At 40.9% G+C, this 8577-nt stretch overlaps 1 long non-coding RNA gene across 1 annotated transcript in view; it reads right to left on the minus strand.

The window, feature by feature from the left end:
• The window catches only part of LOC137517662 (uncharacterized), a 43227-nt gene extending 37522 nt beyond the window's left edge, over positions 1–5705 (minus strand). The window contains exon 1 of the long non-coding RNA XR_011020613.1: positions 5632–5705. This is a non-coding gene — a long non-coding RNA (uncharacterized lncRNA). The remainder of the gene's footprint in view (positions 1–5631) is intronic.
• Between the last annotated feature and the right edge of the window lie 2872 nt (positions 5706–8577).

Raw genomic sequence — 8577 nt, forward strand, 5'->3', positions numbered from 1 at the left:
CAGGAGGGTGAACAGCACAACAGGGGGTAAGAGGTGCCAAGAGGTATATAAAATATAGTTACACAACAACTTACACAACAAAAATAAGAGGAAACTTACCTCAATAACGACAACCTCATATAGCAATGACATTTATTATGCACTGGCAATACGTTTTGTGGGTCTAAGCCCACTTCCTTGGAATAGGAGTAGCTAGGTAACATTCTTATATTTTCTATTTATAATGTGATGGGTACAATTACAATATGCTCAGCTTTTTTTGTCGTTGTTAAATGGAAGTGAAAATTAATTGTATGTGTAATACAGCGAAGGAATAGAACATTAGTAGCAAAGATATGTACTCATACCAGTACATAAAGCGTTAAGACATGTCACTTGTTATCTATGCAAAAGAGCTTCTCTGAACTCTGTGACTAATTTAGTCAGAGGGCAGTGCTATTTTCTGAAGCATTTATACATCAAACAAACAGAGAAAGACAACTTCAGATAAGGTTTTACTGCAGGGAAATTCAAAAGGTCAATCTGCTTCATAGTTTAAAACAAAGTGTAGTTTGTAAACTGCAAATATTAGAGAATGATGCAATGTTATAAAAAATATATATAATATATATTTATATTTATAGGTATACTATATACCCGAAAATAAAAATATGAGACTCTTATCTTTGCTACTAATGTTCTATTAATTATCCGTACTACACATACAATTCTTTATATCATAAGTTTGGGTTTTTTTCTCTTCAATGTCACTTTAAATGCATTGCATATGAAAAAATATATATTATTTCAACTTTGGCTTCTATATGTCATATGAATCTAGTTCAGGGGCTTATTTATGACTTCGTTTTTCCAATCTTTGAAGGGAAAAAAGTCTGAAAAATAAAATCTCAACCACAAAAAAAGAACAGAAGAAGACAACATATCATATAGTATTTTACAGAAGAAACTTGCTTTATTAGGAGCTCTTACGTATCATAGTTTAGTGCAATCTTATCTTTTTCTGTGTCATGCCATCTGAACGGACCAAAATGTACGTTAAATTTGTGTCTCGCATAAAGCAAATGTGGCATTTGGATGAGATTACTTCAGATATATATACACATAATCACAACCGTTGTAATAGGGTCCAAAGGAGCTCAGCTCATTATTTTCTTTAATACTCATATTGCCTAATGTCCACTTGTATTTTGCAGTGCTCATAATTTTAAGGTTTAACCTCTTAAAGTCTTTATTTTTTTATCTAATCTAAAATCCCATATTCTTTGGAAGTTATTTTACAAGAATAACTCAGGAAAACTTTAAAAATTATGACTAATCGTGTGTCCTTTGGCATATTTCATATTTAAACCTCATTTATTGAATATGACTTATCTTTTATTTCTTTTCATAAATGTTCAGTAGCTATGGCACTTGTAACCCTTTTGGACACAATTTTTCAGTTTTTGCTTAAGAACTTTAGGCATATTTTAAATATGAGAAATAATATATTATGATATTTAATACTGCATTTAAACCTACAAGAGTGTAGCAAGTATCATTAAAGTTTTTTAGGCAAATGTAATTCATCTCCATATTTTTCATATATGAAATGCTAATGAATTCCGGTGAAGAAGCTCCTACGTAAGGCCATCCAAGCAAGTAATGTTATAAGAATATTTTTTTCACCAAAGTAGCTTCCTAAATTCAGATACAGGGAAATAAATCTATTATATGAAAAATATTTAATTTTAATGGAACTGTGATGACATTATACAGTATAATTTAAATATGGAGACTACTTTCCACATCTGCATCTATGCATGTAGATATTTAAGTTGACTCAGTTTTGGCCAAATGTTTTGGTCTCTTGGATTAGTGGTTGTAACGATTGCGGAATTATTTCCGAGGTCAGCGCACAAGATGTGCGCTGACACTGCAGAAATCCTCCACAAGCGTACGAAACAACAGAACCCAACTTTGGTGTAATGCACTTGTAGAGGGAAATTCCCACCGGCAGATGGAGCTGTGTAGTGCAGAGGAACAACCCCTTTCTCAGGGCAAGACAGCCCTGAGAAAGAGAGAGTGAGCACAGCGACAGAATGTATGTGTGTCCACCAATCTAGTCGCCACCCAGCGACGGTGAGCACACAATAAGACAGCAAAGGAACAGACAGGACTAACTACACACGGTCCCCACACGTTAAGCACAATAGCAACAAAGCGGGTGCCCGGCACGGTCGCCACACGAGAAGCGCAATAGCGACAAAGCGTACCAACCCTGACTAACCAAAGAAACATGAAAACAAAAGAGAACGCGAACGCTTGCTAAATGGTTCCCTCACCGAGACTACAGCAAGTGTTCGAACCAGACAAGACAGACAGAAGGAGTAACCAGTAGCAACCGTAGCTATGGCCTACACTCCCAGAGTACAGAAGGAACCACCGCCGCTACCGCTAGGGCGAATGCGATCCAGACAGACAGATAGATGGAGCAACCAGTAGCAACCGCTGCTCTGGCTTGCACCCTTAAGACAGAGTACAGAAGGAACCACCGCCACTACCGCTAGGGCGAATGCAATCCCAACAGACAGAACGATTTCCTGTCGACCGCCGCTGGCGACAAGACAATCGCAACAGACAAGACAGAACTAGGCAATACAGATAATCAACAACCTAACTATGCTAGAAGGAATGCTAGTGCACTCCCAAGGATTACTCTAAAATAATCTTAACAAACAATATGCAGAGGGCTGAGACTCAAGGTAAGTCTAGCAAGAACAAACCATCGTGACCAGCAAGGGATTCTGGGAGGAAATGGTATATATACTGCAAGCCATCAAAGGGAGCAGCTAAGCAATTTGCATGACAAGTGTATGCAAATTCCTTACCAGAGCAGCAGCTCAGCAAGTTGCAGAGTGAAGGCAGGTCTCCTTTCCAGGAACCTGCAGCACTCAGACTTACAAAATGGTAAAAAATCTGTCTGCCTGTGCAGACAGCAGAGCAGATCATTACAGTGGTACATTGTTTTCAAAAAATTACAAAAATAAAACCTCCAGTTGACTTATAACATGTACTTTGCTTTGAGGATGGCATAACGTGGATAAACACCTTTGTAAATATTCACCATTGTGGTAGCTTTGAATTATTGCAAACTGTTGTTTCATGCTTACCCTGTAGTATCATGGGAGTTGTCCTTATCCTTAAAAAGAGAACTTACAGCATAAATATACTAAACTAAATATAATCCCGCCCATTTAAAAATGGGCACTAGGGCTCAGCCACAACCCCCCCCCCCCCGCACTGCCACTGCTGCAACGTCTGCACGCCCACACAGTTAGCATGCAAGCACGTGCACAGCTAAGACACGCACGTGTCCGCACAACACTAGAGCACATGCCCACACAATGCAATGCATGCACACATGCTCATCCTCCTGTGCTTTCCCAAGTGTGCCGAATGTCATGCATGCATGCTGGCCAAATCGCGCGGACACAGGGACACAGGAGGATGCAGAGACACAGTGAGATTATTATATAGGATTAGACTCAAAATGTTCCGTGATCAATAATGTGATTATAATGAAATGCTAATTGTACTTATTTGAGGAAATCAGTAAACGTGTTGTTGATAATGCACCTGGTGTTAACGTCCACATTACTTAAACCATATGATGTCAAACATGGTATTGATCTGCAGAACAGGTCTTACAATTGCTTTCTGTTAGAGGTACATGGGCAGTGTTGCGAAGTGGTGCAAACAACCTAGCACCACCTCAGGCCATGGTGGAATAACGAGTGGTAGATGCCATTAGTGTGAGGCCACCTGTGCTTGGAAATGTATCTAGGTGTATTTTTTTTTCATGATGTTGCATTGCACTGTGGGTGATGTTAGTGGGACGACAGTAGTAATTGGGGAGCACAGGCAATGGCTGGGAGGAGGTGGCACAAAACTTTAAGCACTTTTTTCCTTTATTTTTTGGAGTGAACAGGCCTTTAGACATATTTTCTTTTTCCTGAGCACATAAAGGAATAGAAATTAATTTGTATGAAACATACATCAGACTTTATCTTTAGATAACAGATATGTGAGTAATGCTGTAACTTAGTGATATGCAAAAGCAGGGAGATGAAAGGGGAATTGGGTAGAGGAACAGAATGTAGTCATGGTGCCATGTATAGTGCACGTAGAAAACGGACTATGGATAGAGGAAATGTTTGTAAATGTCAGGCAGAAAACTTTTCAGATTCAATTAGAAAGACCAAATCAGAATGCATTTTATCTGGGTAATTATATCATAAGTTCACTTATCTTATAATCATTTTATTTTAAAAAAATGTTCTATTCAATTTACCAAACTTAGCATCTGTTTTCTTTGCTGAAATTATCAGTTAATAATGTTCCACAGATATCCCATTTGTCAAAGAAACCAAAATTGATTAATCCGCAGTGGTTACTAAACTTTTTTGGGTGAAGGCACCCTTCGTGGCTTTGAAATTTTTTCAAGGCAACCCTCAGCAAAAACAACTACCGAAATGCCATTATGACCCTTATCAGGCGACGACCCACTCCAAGTAGCTAGTGATGCTTATTAGGCACAGCGATTCCTCTCATGTTCAACTTCACCCATGGTTGCGGGGACTAAAGATTAACTAGCAGGTAATGCAGCCACATTGTATATCAATGTGCGGTTTGCTTTACCTGATGGTATTGCATAAAGGATCGGGACACCCCTGAAAGGTCCCCAGGGCGCACCAGGGTGCCACGGCATAGTTTGAGAACCCCTAATGCCATTCTACTTCAGCATACACTTTCTGGATACAATCATATTAAAAACAATTGCATCTAGACTACTGTATACCAGAAGCCCAAGGAAAGGCCCTCATTAGAGATGAGTGAATCTGCCATAAACAGTTTTTCAAAAGTGTTTGGGAAATTACCCCATCTTCATAAACCCTTTGTAAACTCACTGTTCCCATCATAAAAGAATGCCACATTTTCCTGTGGACAGAACAGGTGCAACTGCAAACATGCCATCACATACTAGGTACAGATAACTTGATTAGTGCCATGTTGACCTGGGGTTGCATCCAGAGAGTAGAAAAATATGCATCTTCTAATATAGTATACACAATTAAGAGTATACAATACCATAATATTATTATATTAAATATAATAATATATTGGAGAAATCAATCAAACACTATGCACACTACACAGCGGAGCACAAAAAGACAGGCATTCCCATTGACTGCACTTTAACACACTTGCCCACAGTGTAAAACACCTGAGAATTATCAAACAAAGTTTCCGAACTGGGAAAGAAATTGGAACATTTAAGTTCAAATTTATGAAATCGTTCAGGATCCTAGAAAAGGTAAAGACATCAAATCAGCTTGTTCTTGTAACATTTCATTTTGTATAGTAGTTCTGTATCATGCCTAAAGAAACTTAAAGCTTTGAATCCTTGCTATAATACTGGCATTACCTAATATAGCAGGTATAATATAAAAATGGTATTACCTAAATTAACCTCCCTGGTTAATTTAGATAATAAATTCCCTGGCATTATGATTATTTCCAGATTTAGGGTCTAAAAGCAGTGCAATTTTTTTCATAAATTTTTAGACCCTAAAAACAGGAAGAAAAACATACCTCAGAGAGGTCTGCAGCAGCTCCTGCATGAAACTCACTCAGGCACGGCATTATCACCCTGTTCTGTGGCTTTCCGCCCCGAGCCTGACTAAAAATTAACGCTAAGGAAGTTAACCATTGTTAGTTTGACAAATATAAAGTCTTTGGATCTGTTCCATGGCTACACTGGACCACACTTGCTTAACCTCTTGAGGACTGCAGGGCTAAACCCCCCTAGTGACCAGGCCATTTTTAATAAAAAAAAAAGGCCACTGCAGCTTTAAGGCCAAGCTGCAGGGCCGCACAACATAGCACTGTCATGATATGACATGAGGACTGTCCATAAACAGGGAGCAGACATGGAATCCGATGATGAACACTTTATTATGCAGCATTTGTCAGCAAAGTTACATCAGCAGAGTAGCATACAGCTTTCACCCAGCTGTCTCACACCAAACTGACTGTTTCTCCCTCTCTACCAGACAATAAATTAGGATTGTCAACAAACACACTTAAAATGTAATCAAGTGATAAGGACAAGGCCAGTCTGCTAACACACAACAGAACAATAGTATATCCCCCACCCGACTCCAGTAACACAATCAATGCAGAGTCCAATCACAGCAAACAAACAAGGCAGGAACAAAATACATTAAACAAAAAAATACAGTTATTACATATCATACATCACATTCCTCCCCCCTTACATTCCTGGACCCACAGGTGAACCCATTAGTTGGGTGAGACTGAGGTACAGGCACGTGGAAAATCTGTCCACCTGCTCCTTCTCAACCTAGGTGGGAGTTCATAGTTAATTGTTCTCGCTTTTGTATATGCCAGTTCAACTTTGACTTGATGTCCACATACAATTTGTCTGTTCAATGCAACTACAGCCCTTGCTGCATCTTCTAGATTCTCAAACTCCACAAAAGCGAATCCAGGTGGACTCCTCGCAACCCAGATATGACGCACAGGTCCATAGCGGCCAAACACTCGCCCCAACTCCCATTTGCTGCTTTGTCTTCCTAAGTGTCCAATGTACACTTTGGAATTTGTCCTGTGAGCTCCATGGGATTGGGTAAGGTCAGATATATTATTGCTCAAAACATTATTTGATAGCCGAACATAATTAATCCCTCTTGCATGGTCTCTTTCCGCTACTGTTCTTAAGAGTGGGGAAATGCCTGAGGAGTTGGGTGTGACATTCCTACCATCAGCAGGCTGAGGAAGCAGGGCAACTCCATTGTCTCTGCTGACATGTGGGCATGCTGCCACCAGGTGCTCAGTCGACCCACAGCCAAAACACGACTTCCTCACCTTGTTCTTTGTAACACCTGAAGTGGCAGAACTCCTCTCTGGAGTGGTGGACCTGGGCTCTACACACGATGCTGTCCTGGATGCTTCACAGACACACGAATCCTCTATAAGATAACACACCTGGGACTGGTTCTCCACAAACTGATCGGCCAGCTTTGCAGCATCCCTCATTGTTGGAGGGTTCCGATCCAGCACCCACATTTTCACCTCTGGAGGACAGCAGCTCAGGAATTGTTCCCTCAAACAAAGTTCTTTTAAGTCCTCCAAAGTCTTGACACTGCTGCCCTGAATCCATAGATTGAAAACATGATTCAGCTTCACTCCGAACTCAGTAAAAGAGGTTTGTGAGGTCTTACACAGGGATCGGAAAGACTGTCTGCATGTCTCTGGAGTTTTGGCATACCGAGCCAGCAGTGCCCGCTTCAATTCAGTAAAGTTCATTCGTTGTGCCAGAGGAAGCGATTTAAAAGTGTCACTGGCCCGGCCAGTCAGCTTTCCCAACAGAATGCGATGCCACTCACTGGTTGGGATACAATGTGTCTCACATATCAGTTCAAAAGTTTCTAAGTAGGCATCTATTTCCTGTTTACTTTCATCAAACATGGGGAATAAGGAATACAGTCTAACAGTGTCCATACTTAACTGTGACATCCCCCCCTGAGATCGGTTCACATTCTGTGCCATCATCTCACTCAGCACTCTGAGCAATGGGAGAAGCATGTCCTCACCTCTGGCAACACCTTCCTGGGTTTGTGCCTCCAAGCCTTCATTGGTCTGCGCATGTCCACTTTCACTCGGTGCCTCACCATTACTGGCAGCTTGTATCCTCTCCATCAAAAGTTCCACAAGCTGAGGTTTCTTCAGGCCATCAGGATGTAAGCCCCTCTTACGGCATAATTTCCAAAGGGTAGTGATTTCGAGCTCCTGCAGCATCTCCTCCATGCTTCTGGTCTTCCAAAGTCTGCTCTGTCCCAGCACTGCTCACCAATATGTCATGATATGACATGAGGACTGTCCATAAACAGGGAGCAGACATGGAATCCGATGATGAACACTTTATTATGAAGCATTAGTCAGCAAAGTTACATCAGCAGAGTAGCATACAGCTTTCACCCAGCTGTCTCACACCAAACTGACTGTTTCTCCCTCTCTACCAGACAATAAATTAGGATTGTCAACAAACACACTTAAAATGTAATCAAGTGATAAGGACAAGGCCAGTCTGCTAACACACAACAGAACAATAGTATATCCCCCACCCGTAACACAATCAATGCAGAGTCCAATCACAGCAAACAAACAAGGCAGGAACAAAATACATTAAACAAAAAAATACAGTTATTACATATCATACATCACAAGCACACAAGTTATCCCCCCCCCCCCCTTTTCTCTCCACTAACAGAGCTCTCTGTTGGTGGGGTCTGATTGCTCCCCCATGTTTATTTTTTTTATCAATATTTATGTTTGTGTTTTTAAAAAAAAACACTGTTCCTTTAAACCCTTCCCTCCCTCCCCCCAGCCAGCCAATCACGGTGATCAGCTCTCATAGGCTTCACCCTATGAGAGCCGATCGCTCTCTTGTCCCCCAGGGGGACAGCTGTGTCACATGAATGTCCCCAGTGCAGCGCTGCTGCTGATCGCAGCGCT

The sequence above is a fragment of the Hyperolius riggenbachi genome, chromosome 5, assembly GCF_040937935.1.
Source record: "Hyperolius riggenbachi isolate aHypRig1 chromosome 5, aHypRig1.pri, whole genome shotgun sequence".
In the NCBI taxonomy this organism is placed as follows: domain Eukaryota; kingdom Metazoa; phylum Chordata; class Amphibia; order Anura; family Hyperoliidae; genus Hyperolius; species Hyperolius riggenbachi.